At 37.3% G+C, this 20,105-nt stretch overlaps 1 protein-coding gene across 8 annotated transcripts in view; it reads right to left on the bottom strand.

Moving 5' to 3' along the window:
* The window catches only part of UNC13B (unc-13 homolog B), a 233,148-nt gene that overhangs the window by 167,900 nt on the left and 45,143 nt on the right, over window positions 1–20,105 (bottom strand). The window lies entirely within an intron of this gene.

Here is a 20,105-nt window from a genome sequence, read left to right as displayed (position 1 = left end):
ATTAGCACAAAAGAATTAAATACTTAGGTATAAATCTAAAAAATTAAGTACAAGATCTACATGAGGACCTAGATGAGGAAAACTACAAAACTCTGATGAAAGAAATGAAAGAATTAGAGGAATAATCCATGCTCATGGATAGGAAGACTCAATATCGTCAAGATGTCAGTTCTTTCCAACTTGACCTAGAGATTCAATACAATCCTAATGAAACTCCCAGCAAGTTAATATTAAAATTTCCTTCATTACTTAAAAAAAAAAGCAGTTCAAAAATACTACTTTTCACCACAACCTTGCATGATTGAGATTCTGAACACCTAAACTGATGGTTTTTACCCATTAGTTATTTAATATTGTTAGCACTATAATATTATATGATTCACTTATATTTGTATTATCATGTGATGAACTATAACTATGTAATTAAACAAGATTTTGACAATCATAGTCTGCTAACCTTTAAAATATCACTTATCGGGACACCTGGGTGGCTCAGTCAGTTAAGCATCTGCCTTCGGCTCAGGTCATGATCCCAGGGTCCTGGATCAAGCCCCACATCAGGCTTCCTGCTCGGCAGGGAGTCTGCCTCACCTTCTCCTTCTGCCTCTCCCCAGCTCATGCTCTCTCTCTTGCTCTTTCTCCCAAATAAATAAATAAAATCTTAAAAAAAAAAAAAGATTCCAGGGTCCTAGGACTGAGTCCCACATCGGGCTCTCTGTTCAGCGGGGAGTCTACTTCTCCCTCTGCCTCTGCCTCTGCCCCTCCCCTGCTTGTGCTCACTCTCTCCCTCTTTCAGACTAATAAATAAAATCTTTCTTAAAAAGTTTTTTAAATGTCACTTATGCCTTCATTCATTAGCTTGCTACTTTCAAAATAAATGAAGACACTTTATTTAAAAAAAAAAAAAAAATCCCAGCAAGCTATCTCATGGATAGTTTATATGGAAAAGCAAAAGACCCACAATAGCCAACTCTATGCTGAAGTTCAAGACCAATACTACCCAACTTTGGAGACTTACTATAAAACTAATAGTAATCAAGACAGTATGGTTTTAGTGAAAAGAACAGACAAATAGATCAAATGGAACAGAACAGAGAGCCAGAAATAGACTCACATAAATAATAGTCAACTAATTTAAGATTTTATTTTTAAGTAACCATCCAATGTGGGTCTCAAACTTAGAACCCTGAGAGACACATGCTCCATCCACCAACTGAGCCAACCAGGCACCTAGTCAACTAATATTCGACAAAGGAGCAAAGGCAATACAATGGAGCAACAACAGCCTTTTCAACAAATGGTGCTATAATGGACATGTACATGGCGGAAAAAAAAATCTAGAGACAGACCTTCACAAAAATTAACTCAAAATAGATCATAGATCTAAATGTAAAACACAAAATTATGAAATTCCTAGAAGATAACAGAAGAAAACTTAGATGACCTTGGATATGATTAGGACTTTTTAGACACAACACAAAGGCACAATTCACAAAAGAAGTACTGATAAGCTGGACTTCAGTAAATTAAAAACTGCTCTATGAAAGGCCACGTCAAAAGGATAGAAGATAAGCCACAGACTGGGAAAAGGTATTTGCAAAAAACACATCTCATATAGGACTGTTATCCAAAATACACAACTCCTAAAAACCATCAGTAGGAAAACACACTACCTGATTTTAAAATGAGCAAAAGACATTAAAAGACTACCCATGAAGATATACAGATAGCAAGTAACTTCACGAAAAGATGTTCAACATCATATGTCATTAGGGAATTACAAATTAAAACAATGGTGTTAAGCAAGGAAAAAACTGTCTAAAAACGGAATTAAATGGATGAGGTAGCTATTTGTCTTTTGGGCTCCTTAGTATCAAGACACTCTTCCTCTTCTGAAGGAATCCTGAGAGAGAAGGCAGGACCTAAAACACACTGCAGAAGCCAAAGGTAGCAGACCTAGATGCAGTAATCACAGGCTCCTAACTTTAATTTTGAGGGAGTGAAACAAAGATGCAAGGTTGGTTAGAGAAAGTTGCAGAGAAGTTGGTATTCCAGTAGAAGGGTGTGAATGTCTAAAACAGTAGAGTTCTAAAGGACAACAGTAAGTTTCCAGGGTGTTAGAGCACCACAGTGGACCATTCCTGTTAATAGATGTTGGCAGCTGGGGGTGTCTGAGTGACTCAGTCATTAAGTGTCTGCCTTCAGCTCAGGTCATGATCCCGGGGTCCTGGGATCAAGCCCCGCATCAAATAGGGCTCCCTGCCCATCAGGAGGCCTGCTTCTCCCACTCCCACTCCCCCTGCTTGTGTTCCCTCTCACGGTCTCTGTCAAATAAATAAATAAAATCTTAAAAAAAAAAAAAAAGGCGTTGGGAGCTTATGCTAATTTTCCTCTTTATCTCCACTTTACAGATTAGCAAAAGTCAAGCTCAGAGAGTTTCTGTGGCTGGGTCAGATTAAGAATCTGTTGGCAATATCACATGGATAATAAGTAACAGAGTTTGATAAAGGATTTATGTCTTCTGACTATATATCTAGTTCTTTCCATTTCACCAGCTGCCACAGCAGCAGCAGAAGGAAGAGAAAGAACAAAAAAAACCCATAGTCTCTATCCTAAGGAAGTTGGGGGGAAAAAAAATGCAAGCACACAGAGGAAAGATCCAATCCTATAATTCACTGTGAATCTAGAAACCAAAATGCAGTGTTTGGATGAAAGGGCCTCAAAGAAAGGACCGATGAGGAGGGTGGGATAATATCAAAGACTTCATCAAACAGAAGTGGGACTAAGGAAATGGACTAAGGAAATGGGTAAAATATAGATAAGAAAAGAGACATAAGAAAAGAAACAGCATTAAAAAGGCATGAAAAAAATCATAGTCAGAGGAGCATGTTTTTCTACATGTTTGTCATGAAGGTAACAGCACCTAAAATCTGAGTGTTTCCCAACATTCAAAAGATAGGCAAAGTCCATTAGCCCCACAAAATCTCCAAGAGTTTGGGTACAGGTATTTGGGGCTAGTTAGACACAGGGCTAAAACAAAGGAATTACAGTATCTTAAATCCAGAGCTTTTCCTATTTAAGAATAAATCTAAAAAAAAAAAAAATTCTAACTCTTTGAAAAGACAGCACAAGGATACCAGAAAGTCCAGAAATGAAGTAGATACATTTTGTTCACTTTTCCATTTTTCCTAGGTATAGTCCCTCTCTTCCTTTTTTATTATCACTTACTCCTCCCTGAAACTGTGCCAACTCCCCTCTCTCCCGTTGTGTATTACTGTAAATTCTTAACCTTTTAAAAGTTAGACTCCTTTGATAATTTAACAAAAGCTACAGGTATGCTCTCCAGAAAAATGTACATCTATCCATAAAACAGTGTGCATATCAAGGGGAAATTCACACAGCTTAAGATGATCTGCTAATAAAACTGCTTTTTGCTCAAGTTACCAATGTTCCCACTCTCATTAGATTTTTCCTATTTTATATTTGCAAAAGTCTACTGTTATTGATTAGTCTTATGTTTATTTGCTCTATTAAAATGGGCTAATTACATGGTGTTTACTCCATGGCGTTTGCAAGTATCTCTTTGGAATTGGATGGAATCATTGCTAATTCAGGGTCTACTCCAGCCCTAGGAATAATAAACATAAGCCCTTGAGAAAATCATAATCATAGGAACATGCTTTTCTAAGTATTTGTCATGAAGGTACAGCACCTAAAATGCGTTTCCCAACATTTCAATGATAACTCCTGAAATATTACATTAATCCTACAGAAGTAGAACAAAAATAGCAGCTGCTAATGCTAGGAAATCATTGCAGTTATTCGGGAAAAACACAGGACAAGGAAGCAGACCTCGATTCAAGTCCTGGCTCTGACATTGCTCATCTGTGGGCCCTTAGACAACAACAAAAAAGTAGTATCTTAGCCCTCGGGGTTTTCAGATAGAAAGTGAATATTATGTTTGCTCTGGAAAATGAAGGTTTTTGTATATTCAGTTTCTGGGTAAAAGGAGGGAGGGGGAGATAAAAGAATTGATGTGAAAGGATATTGAAATGTAAAAAGCATTCATTTCAGTTCCCATTTTTAAATTAACTCCTATTTTTGTAAATTAAAATGTTTTCATGACATGCATCATATTTTAGGAAAAGCAACAGCACAGTAATTCACTTGAAAATTCAAATTGCACTGGTGTTACTTGAAAAATAAAATCCTCAGAAGTCTTCGTGACCTAGTTTTAACGATTTATTCTGGAATTTGGATACTTATACCTAGAGAGTAACAAAGATTGCTTCAGCTATCATTATTTTAAATCTTAGAATACTATATTAAATTTGATCTACGTCCTATTTTTTCCTTCTCTTTACTTGTCACAATATGTATGTATATTTAAGTCTCTCTATATATAACTATAATGTTATTTTTAAAATCTTGATAGTTGCTAAAATCTGCCTAGTTCTTTAGTGTTTTGCTTACTTTTTTTTTTTTGCATCTCTTGACATAAGGTTTTTCTCCATTAATTTTTTAATGTCGCTATTACATAAACAGGTTTTCAGATAACCAAACATCTATAAATTTTAGAATCAAATGGCAAGTTCCCAAAATCAGTGTTAAGACTGATCAGAACTACATTTAACATCTATAAATCAAATGAGGAAACTTTACATTTTAAAAATATTTAGGTTTCTGCTTAAGGGTGGCACAGAAATTTTTGGGTTTCTTATACTTGAAAACAGCATGTCTATTTATTTAACCCTTCTTTAATGTGTTGGTTTTTAATTTCCTACGAAATTAATTTAATTTGGTCCCATACATCTTTTGCTAGATTTCACTACAGCACTTTTTTTCACTATTGACAATGATATTTGTACTACATAGAAATGCAGGTAACTTTTGAAAACTATCTTAAATCCAATAATTCTGTTACTCTTCTTTTAGGCGTAGATTCTCTAGTTTCCTTTATAGAAAATCACATCATCTATTTTTTCTTCTTTCTTTTCAAACATAAAATCTTTTCATTCTTTTTCTGATCTTATGGCATAGGTTAGGACTTCTAAACTATTGAATGTAAGTAATAAAAGCTGGCATCCTTGAATTGATTTTAAGCAGGAATTTTTTTTAAAGATTTTATTTATTTGTCAGAGAGAGAGAGAGCACAAGCAGGGGGAGCAGCACGCAGAGGGAGAAGCAGGATCCCCGCCGAGCAAGGAGCCTGATGCAGGATTCGATCCCAGGACCTTGGGATCACTACCTGAGCTGAAGGCAGACACCTAACTGACTGAGCCACCCAGGCGTCCAAGAGTGAATTTTTTAAATATTAACTCCTTGTACTTAAATGTTTTATTGAAGTATAATTTGCACAGTTACTTTAGTTTCAGGTGTACAACAGTGATTCAACAAGTCCATATGTTCACAAGTGTAGCTACCATCTGTCATCATACAATGATATTACAATACCATTGACTATATTCCCTATGCTTTATCTTTCATGCCTATAATTTATTCATTCCATAACTGGAAGCCTCTATCTCCCACCCACTCCTCTTCACCCATTTAGCCCAACCCCCCACCCCACCCCCCACAACTAGCAACCCTCAACTTGTTCTCTGTATTTATGAGTCTGTTTCTGCATTCTGTTAATTTATTTTTTAGATTCCTCGTACAAGTAAAATCATATGGTATTTGTCTTTCTCTTACTTATTTCACTTAGCATAATACTCTTTAGGTCTATCCATGTTGTTGCAAATGGCAAGATCTCAACCTTTTTATGGCTAAGTGATATTCCTTCATACATGTTTGTGTGTGTGTGTGTGTGTGTCTATATACACATAAATATTTTTTAATGTTTCAATATTGAGTACAATGTTTACTACAGGATTAACTTTTATTTTGAAATAACTGTAGATTTACAGAGTTGTAACAATAGAGGGGTCCAATGTACCCTTCACCCAGTTTCCCCCAATAGTTAACTGTTCCAGAAATCTTATATAATCTTACATCATGATAGTACAATATCAGAACCAGGAAATTAACATAATGTGTATATATGTTGTTCTATGGTATTTATCACATATGTAGATCTACACGACTACCACTGCAATCAAGATATAGAAATATTCTATCACAAAAAAAAATAAATATTATTCTATTCATCATCACAAGATCTCCCTCATGATACTACTTTATAGTCATGCTTACCCCCCTCCCTTCATCTCTAACCCCCGGAAACCACTTATCTATTCCCCATCTGCATAATTTTGTCATTTCAAGAACACTACATAAATAGATTCATATAGAAAGTGGTCTTTTGAGATTGCCTTTTTCCACTCAGGATAATGACCCTGAGGTCTATCCAAGTTGTTCTATATATTAATATATAGTTATGGGTTTTTTTTTGTTTGTTTGTTTGTTTGTTTGTTTTTACCTGACAGAGAGAAAGAGAGAGAGCACGCAGAGCAGGGGGAGCAGCAGGCAGAGGAAGAGGGAGAAGCAGGCTCCCCGCTGAGCAGGGAACCCCATGTGGGACTCGATCCCAGGAACCTGGGAACATGACCTGAGCCAAAGGCAGACACTTCACTGACTGAGCCACCCAGGTGCCCTATAGTTATGTTTTTATATCCACTCTGCCAAACTCTTACATACTTAGGTCATTTACATTAATGTAATTCTTAAACTGTTAGGGCTTAAGTCTGTCATTTTTTTTTTGTTTTCTGTTTGTTCTCAGGCTTTTTTTCTGTTTTCTTTTTCTTGCCTTCCTGTGGGTTACTTAAACATTTTGGGGGGAATTCCATTTTTATTTATTTGTAGTATATTTTAATGTATCGCTTTGTACAGATTTTTTTAGTGGTATCTCTTAGTATTACATTTTACATATATAACATCATAGTCTAAGGTTGTCAACATTTTACCAGTTCAAGTATAGAAGCTGCTACATTACCTTTAAGTAACCTTACCATTCCTCCACTTGTAATATAATCATCTTAAATAATTCCACTACAAAAATGAGAACCATATAGGACAATATTTCAATTATTGAACATAATTCAGAAACTCAAGAAGCCTATTTTATTTACCCATATTTTTCTCTTTCCATTGTTCTTTCTTCCTGATGTTCTAAGAGTTCTTTTTTTTTTTTTTAAGGTTTTTTTTATGTATTTGTTTGACAGAGAGAGAGGCAGCGAGAGAAGGAACACAAGCAGGGGGAGTGGGAGTGGACAAAGCAGGCTTCCCGCCGAGCAGGGAGCCCGATGCGGGGCTCGATCCCAGAACGCTGGAATCATGACTTGAGCCGAAGGCAGACACTTAACGACTGAGCCACCCAGGCACCCCAAGATTTCTTCTTTTATCATTTCCTAACTGTTGGAATAACTTTCTTCATCTAAGAACATCTTCATTCTTCAAAGATATTTTAACTGGATATGGAATTTTGAGCTTTTTCTTTTTGCATTTGAAAAGTGTTGTGCCACTTCCTTCCGGTCTCCGTGGTTTCTGATGAGAAATCCACTGTCATTTAAATTGTTTTTACTGTCTCTATAAATTTCTCTTCTGCTGCTTTCAATATTTTTGTCTTTAATTTACCAGTTTAATTATGATGTGTCTTGGTGTGGATTTCTTCTAGCATGTTTAAAGTTTGTTCAGCTTCTTAAATCTGTAAATTTATGCTTTTTGCCAAATTTGAAAAGCTATCAGCCATTATTTCTTTGAATACTTTTTCATCCCCAACCTCTTTTTCCTCTCCTGAAATTCTGATGACATGAATATCAGATCTTTTCCAGTAATCCCACAGGTCTCTGAGGTTCTCTTCATTTTCTTTTTCAGTCTATTTTCTCTCTCTTACTCAAACAGCACAATTTCTATTACCCTATCTTCAAGTTCACTGAATCTTTGCTCTCTTCATTCTGCCATTGGGCTCATCCATTGAGGGGGTTTTTTTGGTTATTGTATTTTTTAGTTCTAAAATTTCCACTTGGTTCTTCTTTAGATCTTCCATTTCTTTCCTGAGATTTTCAGCTATTCATTTATTTCAAGTGCATTTGTAATTGATGACTGAAGCATTTTTATGATGGCAGTTTTAAAATCCTTGTCAGATGATTCTAATACCTGTATCATCTCCGTGTTGGCACTTGTTGATTATCTAACACAAAGCAACAAAAATATTCCCTTGAAATAATCAGAGTGATAGTCTAACAAGTATGAATGGTTTATACGAAAGGGCAAATATGTCTTAGATTGTGCCTCCCCAGTAGCATTTAACTATATAAATACCAATGTTTTAGTTGATCTCAAAACGGATGGATACATTAAAATGGAAATCAAAGTACAGCCTGAAAGCAAGTGGTCTCAATTTGGTTTTTAACAGAGTCTGGATCAATACTCAGCAGGCAAAGGTGACTGCAGGTAGACTCACAGGTATCAGCGCTCCAGAACGGGAAATTTACAAATTAGAAAAGTAACACCTTCTTTTATTCATAGACTGTTAAAAATACATAAAGTTATAAATGACCAGAAGAGATATCCAGGATGTATTATCAAGTAAAAATATATAATACACTTCATGTAATTGTTTTGTAAAAGCAAACCAAAAACCTCACACCATATATAAAAATTAACTCAAAATAGATCAAAGACCTAAATGTAAGAGCTCAAACTATGAAAACTCTTAGAAAACACAGACATAAATCTTTGTGACTTTAAATTAGGTGATGGTTTCTTATATAAAACACCAAAAACACAAGCAACAAAAGAAAAATAAATTGAACTTCACACTTAACTTTTCATGTCAAAGGACACTATTAAGAAAGTGAAAATAAAACCAGAGACTGGGAGAAAATACTTGCAAAGCATATACAAGGGTTTTTATCTAGAATATACGAAGAACTCCTACAACTTAATAAAAATAACCTGATTTAAAAATGTGCAAAGAATTTGAATACTTTTCCAAAGAAGATATATAAATGACCAATAAACATATGAAAGATGTTCAACATCATTAGTTATTAGGGAAATGTATAAGAAAACAAAACAAAAATGTAAATCAAAATTAGTATTCACAAATGAGATACGATTTCACACCCACTGGAATGGGTAAAATAAAAAAATACCCTAATAAATGTTAGCTTGGATGTGGAGAAATTGGATTCCACATTCACTGTTGGAAATGTACAATGGTACAGACACTTTAAAAAACATTTCACAGTTCACAAAGCTACCATTTGGCTCCTACAAACGATTCCACTCTCAGGTATATATTCAGGAAAAATGAAAACATATGCCCACACTGAAACATGTATACAAATGTTTATAGCAGTATTATTCATCATATCAAGCAATATTCATAGTATCCAACCCAAATGTCCATGAACTAATAAATGAATAAAATGTGATATAGCCATACAGAATATTAAAAGAATGAAATACATAAAAACTGTACATGAATGTTCTTAGCAGCATTACTCATAAAAACTCGAAAGCAGAAATAATCCAAATATTTATTAACAGATGAATGGATAACAGAATGTGGTATATCCAAACAATGGAATCTTATTCAGCCGTAAAAGGGATAAAAGTACTGATGAAAGCTAAAACTTGAATAAACTTCAAAAACATTAATCTAAGTGAAAGAAACCAGCCACAAAAGACAATTATATTGTATAATTCCAATTATATAAAATGTCCAGAAAAGTAATTCTATGAAGAGAAAAAGCAGATAAGCAGTTGCCTAAGGCTAGAGAGGTTGGGGGAAAAAGCAGAGTAACTGCTAATGGGTAAGGGTCTCTTTTGGGGTGATCATGTTCTAGAACTGATTGCACTGATGGTTGCACAACTCTGAATATACTAAAAACCAGTGAATTATGAATTTAAAGTGAATGAATTGTACGGTATGTGAATTATCTCAAAAAAAGCTGTTATTTAAAAAAGGAAACAAAAAAACTAATATATGCGTATATAAGCTTGTTTATTTATTATAAATAAGAAAACAGATATAGAAAGATACACAACATGTGGGCTGTTACCTCAGGAAATGAGATAGGGATAGATGTGAGGTGATCAAGTTTTTAAATCCTTACATATCTTATTGTTCACTTATTAAAACAAACAGGTATTAATTTGGAGGTCTGAAAGGCTTAAAGTTGGAAAAACATTAAATATGTATTTAAAATAAAACATTATATGGCTTTACACTATCAATTATTTACTCAAATTGTTAAAAAAAAAAAAACAAACCCAGACTGATAAACAAACCTGATTATCTACCTAATTATGAAACTACTTTAAAAGTAGTATTCTCACAGACAAAACTGGAAGGGCTCCAATCCCCTGTTATCATCTAATTCCACACTATTACGTATTAAGAAAAAGTCACAACTTGGGGCGCCTGGGTGGCACAGCGGTTAAGCGTCTGCCTTCGGCTCAGGGCGTGATCCCGGAGTTCTGGGATCGAGCCCCACGTCAGGCTCTTCCGCTGTGAGCCTGCTTCTTCCTCTCCCACTCCCCCTGCTTGTGTTCCCTCTCTCGCTGGCTGTCTCTCTCTCTGTCGAATAAATAAATAAAATCTTAAAAAAAAAAAAAAGAAAAAGTCACAACTGAACACTTAGGTTCTTTAATACTTCAGCAAACATAGAAACCCTGTTAGTCAGAACTAAAGAAAGAATCCACAGGAAAAACATTTAGCCCCAGGCTCCTTATAAATAAAAAGCAGAAATAAGATAAGACGTACTGTGCCTATCCCTCAAACCGTTAACTTGAGCTCTTGAGTTTCTCTGACCTTGCTGAAGAATCAAATCTACAACTGGCACCCTTGAGATTACAGGAAATAATCCTATTCACACTGACTCTGCATCCAGTGACCTGGTTCCTCAGACATAGGGAATGGCTAACCTGCCTTGTTCAAGCCTATTTTACTCAAGAAACAATTTCTAAAGCCTTGCAGCACTAGAGCTCCCTATTTGTAACCCTCCTGCTTTAGAGTCTAACATTAAAGAAGTGTGTCAACTCTCAAATAACCACCATTTCCTTTTTATTAAAAGTTAACATTTTAAAAGAATCATAAATCCCACTGCTGTTTTCAATCTGGCATAGTACATAATATATATATACCTGCAATTATTAATTTGCATATTTTGTTGTATTATACTTTTACATTTGTCAAATATTTGGACATAAAATTGCACTACTGTGACCTCTGTCAGTCAACTGATCACAGGAGCTGACTCAGCTGTTATTTTTTTTTTTTTAAGATTTTATTTATTTATTTGACAGAGAGCTCTAGAGACAGCCAGCGAGAGCGGGAACACAAGCAGGGGGAGTGGGAGAGGAAGAAGCAGGCCTCCCGCTAAGCGGGTAGCCCGATGCGGGGCTCGATCCCAGGTCCCTGGGATCAAGCCCTGAGGACGCCCAACGACTGAGCCACCCAGGCACCCCAGACTCAGCTGTTATGACTGGCTAACAAGATGTCCTTTTTCCTTTCCCCTCCTTTATGAGTAACTAGCAAAGTTGAATACTCTAAAAAGAAAACCATACAGTGAAAAATCATTTTCCTCTCAAAGTGAGAGCAAATATTTTTTCTTATTTAGTCTTTACAACTATCATTTTTAATGGTTGCCTAAAATAATCATGTTTTAAGTACCATGATATGTATTAAATCTTTCTCCCATATACCACACGTTTACAAATTATTTTTTTTACACTGTCTTAAGCTATTCATTTTTATGAGGGAAAATGAAATTTGGTCCTTAAGGGACACCTGGGTGGCTCAGTTGGTTAAGCATCTGCCTTCAGCTCAGGTCATGATCCCAGGGTCCTGGGATGGAGCTCTGCATCGCAGGGAGCCTGCTTCTCCCTCTGCCTGCCGCTCCTTCCTGCTTGTGCTTGCTCTCTCTGACAAATAAATAAAATCTTTGAATGAATGAATGAATGAATGAATGAAAGAAAGAAAGAAAGAAAGAAAGAAAGAAAGAAAGAAAGAAAGAAAGAAAAATAAAGATTTGGTCCTGAAATAAAAGATGATCTCCCTTCATTAAAAAATGAAATTTCTGGGGCACCTGGGTGGCTCAGTTGGTTAAGCATCTGCCTTCAGCTCAGGTCATGATCCCAGGGTCCTAGGATCAAGTCCTGCATTGGGCTCCCTGCTCATCGGGAAGCCCTCTTCTCCCTCTGCCTGCCGCTCCCCCAGCTTGTGCGCATGTGCACCCATGCTCTCTTCCTCTCTGTCAAATAAATAAATAAAATCTTAAAAAAAAAAGAAGAAGAAGAAGTTTCTTTATAGAAGATACTTTGTAGGACTTCTTGGGACCACAGACTGAGAATGCAAGTATGACTCCTGCTCGGCCCTGATAAATCACCTGATAAATTCTTACTGAAATAAGCAGACACACAAAACAGGGGAAAGCTTGAAATTAGGGAAGGGTACAAAATGTCTAAAGCTTTTGGAATTCCTGACACATATCACGAACATGGAAGTAGCAAACTCGCAGGATTTGAGAAGAGTTGTGGACAGGAGCCCAAAGAGGGTCTTGGGGTTAGAGGAACATTCTTATTAAAGCAATAGGAGGGACCCTCTCTCGGTGAGGTAAGCACCTGGAGATCAACCTGGCAGAATTTGAGAGTAATTGTACTGGAAAGCCTGGGACATGAGAGTTAGTTGCACAAGTGGCAAACCATTTTCTAGTGTAGCTAAGCAGACCCATAAAGGCAGCAGGGTGGTCACATCAGAGGTGAACCTGACATAGCAACTTTCCCAAAAACAAAATCCTACACAAAGATAAGCTTCCCCTAAAAGAGTACCTTGCAGCCAAGGCACCCTCCTCATTCCCTTGAGGTTGCTGCATCACTTAACTGGCAATGAGGATCTGATGTTAAAATCTGAGAGGAAATGGAAGTGACGTCATCTAAGAAATGGTCACTCACACTGTTTTTTGGGGGATAGGAGGATGACGGGAAAGCCACATATGAATGAAAATCTCATTATTCTTGGAAAGAAAAAAAAACACTTAAACTGGTTTTGCTTGTTTTTAGAGAGGGAGAGGTAGAGAGAAAGGGAGAGACAGAATTTTAAGCAAGCTCCAAGCCCAGCACAGAGCCCATTGAGAGGCTCCATCTCATGACCCGTGAGACCATGACCTGAGCCGATATCAAGAGTCGGACACTTAACCAACTGAGCCACCCAGATGCCCCCATTTAAACTCTTTCTAAGAAGACCATTAAAAAAAAAAAAAAAAGACCATGAAATGATTCTAAAACAATGTAAGAACATAACATTCAAAGGTAAAGAAATACTTTTGAAATTATGGATTGCAAAAAAAAGATTTTAGGTGGTATTTCACAGGTTTTAAATTTTTTTTTTAATGGAGTCACAGAGGCAAAAGAGAAAAGGTAAAACAAAAGACTAAAATACTAAGGAAGCTTGATAAGGGGCAGATAAAAATAAAAAGGAAGCTCAGCGAGATAAGCATATTGAGGTAAACATGAGAAAAGCTTTTTTTTAATTTTTTTTTTAAGTAATATCTACACCCAACCCCGAGGCTCAAACCTACAACCCTGAGATCAAGAGTCGCATGCTCCACCGACCAATCTTAAAAATAAAATCTTAAAAAAGAAAAAAAGCACCATCTATCTACAGCTTCTAATGACAAAATATTACAAGCCAGAAACTTTACACCCAGACAGTTACTATTCACATATGAAAAAGGAGTCCATTATGCTCTAGGTGCCTCATTGAAATAAATAACTTATCATTAGCCCTGAGCTAAGGAAAGCAGCCCAGTGCAATTCTTCACATTTTTAAGTACTTGTGCCCACAACGTAACCCCATCATCCTGTCCTCTTTCGATTATATCAAGGGTGATTCTCAGGCCCAAAGGCAGTCAATCAGTAGGCTACACAGCAGCTCAATAAATGTCCTCAAGAAAAAACTGTGCCAAAAGTAAACATTCATAAGGCACAGCGACTGACCAAATCAATCAGCAACTTACTTAGGGGAAAGAAATATAACTCACAGACACAAGTCCCAGAGTTGGGAGTAAGGCCAAATTGGGGGGGGGGGGGGGGAATCAAGGAGAAGAACAAAATACTATGTCTCTGCTCCATATTGACAAATTCCTGAGGCTAAAGGGGTAACAAGATAGCCTATTTATTAGAATTGCATTCATTCCTGAACAACCTTTTAGTTCCCAAACTGTAAGTTCTCTCTACTCAGAGGGACTGATTCCTGTTCTTCCTAGGAAACCTAGTTGTGTGGCTTTGCTGGTTTTCATGAAGTTAGGCTGCACATTTGACAGTTATCTTCATACCTTTACTTCTACATGTATCATCATAGGCGGGCGGGGGAGGGAAGCACATTTGAGGAATCACTAGTAGTTTGATTATAATCAGAACTTAAAGAGTGAGGGCAGAAAATGGCAAAAGTTGAGGAGAAGGCCAGGGACAGCCAGGAAGGGCCTTGTAAATGAGGCTAGGAATCTGAGGGATTTTAAGCAGAGTAATGCCCTGATCAGATTTACATTTCGGAAATTTTATTCTGGCTGCAGTGTAGAGAATAAACTGGAGGAAGGCAAGTTGACCAGTAAGAAGGCTGTTGCAGAATCCCAAGTTAGAGAGGACAGCAGCCTGTACCTAGGCAGTGAGAACTTGGACAGAGATGAAGCTAAGAAGAAAAAGGTGATGAAGTTCTTGACAGGAAAGCCAAAGACTGGGGTCGCTGAGCAACTGCTACAACTCACGGCTGGCATCTCCTTATAGAACTGGAGATGCACTGAATGCCAGCCACCCTACACCCCAAGGTAAAGTACAGCATAAGGAAAGCAAGCAGTAATGATCTCAAGGGGAGAGTGGAGCAAATACACAGCTTCTCCTCCAATACCTTGCTTGCAGTAGCAAGGACTAAACTTAAACTTCTAATGGGAAGGGGCAGGAGGGAGGGACTGATATATATTTACAATGTTTACTGACTGGCTGTTTAAATTATATGCACATATAGGGGCGCCTGGGTGGCGCAGTCGTTAAGCGTCTGCCTTCGGCTCAGGGCGTGATCCCAGAGTCCGGGGATCGAGCCCCGCATCAGGCTCCTCTGCTGGGAGCCTGCTTCTTTCTCTCCCACTCCCCCTGCTTGTGTTCCCTCTCTTGTTGGCCGTCTCTGTCAAGTAAATAAATAAAATCTTTATTTAAAAAAATAATATGCACATATAACTTTGATAAAAATGTAAAAGAAAAATAAACAACACCTAGCAAGAAAGAAAAAGGCAGGAAAAAAGATTATAAAGAAAAAATATCTAGGGGCACCTGGGGTGCTCAGTCGGTTGAGTGTCTGACTCTTGGTTTCAGCTCAGGTCATTACCTCAGGGTCCTGAGATCGAGCCCTGCATCGGGCTGTGCACTCAGCGCAGAGTCGGCTGTCCCTCTCCCTCTGCTCCTGCCCTGCTCTCTAATAAATAAAATCTTTAAAAAGAGAGAGAGAGAAAGAGAGAGAGAGAGAACGAGAGAACATCTAGCTTAATAGTCAGTTGTAGTTGGTCCTAGAATCTGACTACAGAGGTTGGAACCCAAGCTACTTCCATTTATTACTGTGTGATCTTCAGTAAGTTAATTACTTAATCTTGTCTGAGCCTCATGTCTCATTTCCTTTAAAATAAAGATAACAGGTATGTGAAATTTGAGTTAATAAATGTCAAGCACTTAGAACAGATTCTGGCATAGAATAGGCAGTCAATAAATGCAGCTATTATGATGACTACTCATATTGTTATCAAAAATGGCCAAGAAGGGGGCGCCTGAGTGGCTCAGTTGGTTGAGCATCTGACTCTTGATGGAGGCTCCGGTCGAGATCTCAGGGTTGTGAAATCAAGCCCCCACACTGGGCTATGTGCTCAGCGGGGAGTCTGCTTGGGATTCTCTCCTTCTCCCTCTTCTTCTGCTCCTCCCCCCTGCATGCGTGTTCTCTCTCACTCTAAAATAAATCTTTTTAAAAAATAATAGCCAAGGGGCTCCTGGGTAGCGCAGTCGTTAAAGTGTCTGCCTTCGGCTCAGGGCGTGATTCTGGCCTTCCGGGATCGAGTCCCACATCAGGCTCCTCCGCTACGAGCCTGCTTCTTCCTCTCCCACTCCCCCTGCTGTGTTCCCTCTCTCGCTGGCTGTCTCTCTGTCACATAAATAAATAAAATCTTTAAAAAAAATAAATAAATAATAGCCAAGAAGATTACATATTATTATGACTCCTGTCCTTAATAAGGACATTCACAATATTTCATTTCCACATGTTCAAAATATTCCTTTTTTCAACACCAAACACGAATATTATCTCTCCTACTAAACTTCCCAATTTTTCCCCCAAATACTATTAGTCAAAAATACTGTCTCCTTGTTCTAAATTCCCACAGCAGTTTTTATGTACCTCTTGCTTTCTATTTCTCCCCCTGCTTAGCTGTTATTTATATCAAAATCTTAACTCCAATAATGAGCAAAATCTCCTTAAGGACAGGATTCTTTTTTTTTTTCCATCATATTATTTCTCTAAAATTCGTTGAGTGTAAACTTGGTAAGAAGTTCCTGAAACAATTTCTTTTTTGGAACTTATAACACTCTTCCAAATAACATAAATATCTTTTTGCCACAAGACTTTCTTTAGTAACCCAACTAACAATTCCCTAACATAATTAGAAATCTATGGGCCTTACATATAAAATTGGTTGAAGCAATCTAGTTATAATAAAGCAGTTTTGAGTTTAGGTGTTAATGCTACATATAAAATACAAATATATAATTGGCTTTTTACTTCCATAGTTTTTAAGAAGCAAGGGATTATCTGTGCCCAGCCCCTGAATGCCTGGACATATTAAAGAGTCAAGACCACATCTAGTTGGCTCCATAAAACAAAAGGACCAATGGCCATTTTATTGGGACAGCTAGAGACAATGGAACTGGTGGTTGAAGGGCTCAGGTTCTTTGGGGAGCCAAATGCTGTCAAAAGAATTCTACCCATCCTTCGTTGATGTCGGTATATAGCAAAAAAATATAACTCTCAATTTTCATATTTAGCAAAGGAATTATCCCTTTCTTCCCCACTAGATCTTGGGAGACAATATTCAAGCTTGTTTTATCCATACTTTTAAGTCTGTGTACACTGTACAAAAGTCCACTAATTGAGAGGAACTCAAACATTAGTCTTCATTCAGATTAACCCAAATATAGATGGCGTGTTAAGTATACTAGGCACCATGGAATACAAATTTTAAAATGAGCCTCTTGAACTCTACGGGAAAATAAATGTAGAAATAGAAAGTTACAACACAAAAGCTATAACGGAAACAAACACAACACTTCCTTGCGATGAGGTAGGATTATAGTGGTAATAGACCTGTAAAAACAATAACTACAACTAACATTTTTGAAACCACACTACTGTACTTAATCTCTTAAACGCTCTCTTAATCCCTACAGAAACTTTCAGATAAGCAGCAGTATTATTTCCATGTTACATATAAGGAAACTGGGTCTTAGAGGGGTTTAAACAACTTGCCCAAGGTTATACAGTAATAGAGCTGGGACTCAAATTCAAGCAATCTGACTTCAAGAGAATCAATATGGTAGACTGCCACTCTCATGGCCTGGATAGTATGGATAGGTATCCTTGTTAGATTCCTTCATTTTGAGTGGAAGAGGCTTAAGGAATTTAGTAATTATTTTTTCCTTCAGACCTAGAGAAAGGCTCAGTCAGTGCATGCCATGTGTATACACATTAGAGAGCCTTTCCGAGGAACTGGATGAGGTGGTTAGAGAGGTAGAAGAACCTTCACATTCATGTTTTAATTGGATCTTGATTCTTAAAATGTACTTGTTCCTCTCTTTTGAAGCTTTTCTGCCTGCTAATGTTGTTTTTCCAGGTATATTTTCGGTGGTGGGAGGAAGGAGATGGGAAATACAAACACTTTATAAAAGAATCCTTCAGTATCAGAATGTCAGCTCTCCTAATTCAGGAAATAGAACAGATTTTTTAAATGAGAAATATGTACTGTGAAGCCACTGGAAGACCAGGGTAACCAGGTGACAAGATCTGATTTACATTTTTAGAAGATAGCTCTGACTGCTGTTCGGAGAATGTACCTCAAAAAAGCACAAATGGGGGGCACCTGGGTGGCTCAGTCAGTTAAGTGGCTGCCTTAGGCTCAGGTCATGATCCCAGGGTCCTGAGATCAAGCCCCACATTGGGCTCCCTGCTCAGTGGGGAGTCTGCTTCTCCCTCTCCCTCTGCTACTCCCCCTGCTTGTGCTTTCTCACTCACACACACTCTCTCTCAAATAAATAAAATCTTAAAAAAAAAAAAAAAAGGCATAAATGGAAGAAAGAAGATACATTAGAAAGCTATTTCAGTAGTCCAAACAAGAGACAATAGTGACTTGCATTAATGTAGTAGAGGCAGAGATGGTAAAGAAAGATCTGGGAAAATAAATTCTGTGAAGGATTTTGAATTTGCTTCTTCCGGAGCCAAGGCAGAACAGATGAGCATTAACAGTCTCTGATACACAGATGTTTTTCCATTTTCATTCTTCATTTTTTCATTGCTTCAATATTGAATGCCTACTGTCAGGCAATGTGCCACATAACAGAATAAGAAAGATAACAATATTGTCTCTGCCCTCAAGGGTCTCAGCATCTAGTAAGGCAATGACTGCAGTAGACAGTGTGCTATTGATGCCCAGATTCCGTTTGACTCTAACCATCAGAGCTGAATGAAGGACATTCTTTCTCCAGTTCCAATATCAAACCAAAAATTTAATTAGCATCCAGGCCCACAAAGGGTTCCAGTAGTCAACTTTCTTTTTTGAAACCCAACAAAAAAAATCTTTAAAAAAGAACAGCAAAGGGGGGTGCCTGGGTGGCTCTTGATTTTGGCTCATGTCATGACCTCAGGGTTGTGAGATCAAGCCCCGCCTCAGGCTCCGTGCCCAGGAGGGAGTCTGCTTGAGATTTTCTCTCTCCCTCTGCCCCCCACCACCTCCTCCATTCGGACGCTCTAAAATAAATAAATCTGTTACATACATATATATATATATATATATATATATATATATATATATATACACACACATATATATATATATATATATATATATATACACACACACACACACACACATACACAACAGCAAAGGACCTGATATATCAATTCAGTCCTGAACTGTTTGCTAGACCCATCTTAAATTTAACTTCCCAACCTGAACTGAGTTCCTTATCTCCTTCCATTTCATATTTTCAGGTGTTCAATTCATTTGTACAATTTCTTATATTTTTCCTTTTATTTTTTTGAAGATTTTATTTATTTATTTGGAGGGGAGCACAAAGAGAGAGTAAGAGGGAGAAGCAGATTCCCCCCTGAGCAGAGAGTCCAATGTGGAGCTCAGTTGCAGGCCCCTGAGATCATGACCTGAGCTGAAGGCAGAAGCTTAACAAACAGAGCCACCCAGGTGCCCCTTTTAATTTTTTTTTAGTTTTTAATTTAATTTAATTTAATTTTAGTAATTAATTTTAATTAATAATTTAGTTTTTAATTTAGTTTTTAATATACAGTGTTATATTAGTTTCATGTGTACAATATAGTGATTCAACACTTTCATACATCACCCAGTGCTCATCACAACAAGTGTACTCCTTAATCCCCACCACCTATTTCACCCATCCTCCCACCACCTCCCTCTGGTAACCATTAGTTTGTCCTCTATAGTTAAGAGTCTGTTGCTTGGTTTATCTCTTGTTTTTTCCCCCTTTGGTCCTTTGTTTCTTAAATTTCACATATAAGTGGAACTACATGGTATTTGTCTTTCTCTGACTGACTTCTTTCACTTCACATTATACTCTCTAGTTCCATCTGTGTTGTTGCAAAAGTTAAGATTTCATTTTTTATGGCTGAATAATATTCCATTCCATGTATATCTATATATATACACCACATCTTCTTTATCCATTCATCTATTAAAGGACACGGGTTATTTCCATATCTTGGCTACTGTAAATAATACTGCTATAAACATGAGGTGCATGTATCCTTTTGAATCAGTGTTTCTGTATTCTTTGGGTAAATACCCAGTAGTGCAACTGCTGAATCATGGAGTAGTTCTATT

Source organism: Ursus arctos, unplaced genomic scaffold (assembly GCF_023065955.2).
Source record: "Ursus arctos isolate Adak ecotype North America unplaced genomic scaffold, UrsArc2.0 scaffold_18, whole genome shotgun sequence".
Lineage (NCBI taxonomy): Eukaryota > Metazoa > Chordata > Mammalia > Carnivora > Ursidae > Ursus > Ursus arctos.
The sequence above is the reverse complement of the archived record's forward strand: the minus strand, read 5'-3'. Positions and strand labels throughout refer to the sequence as shown.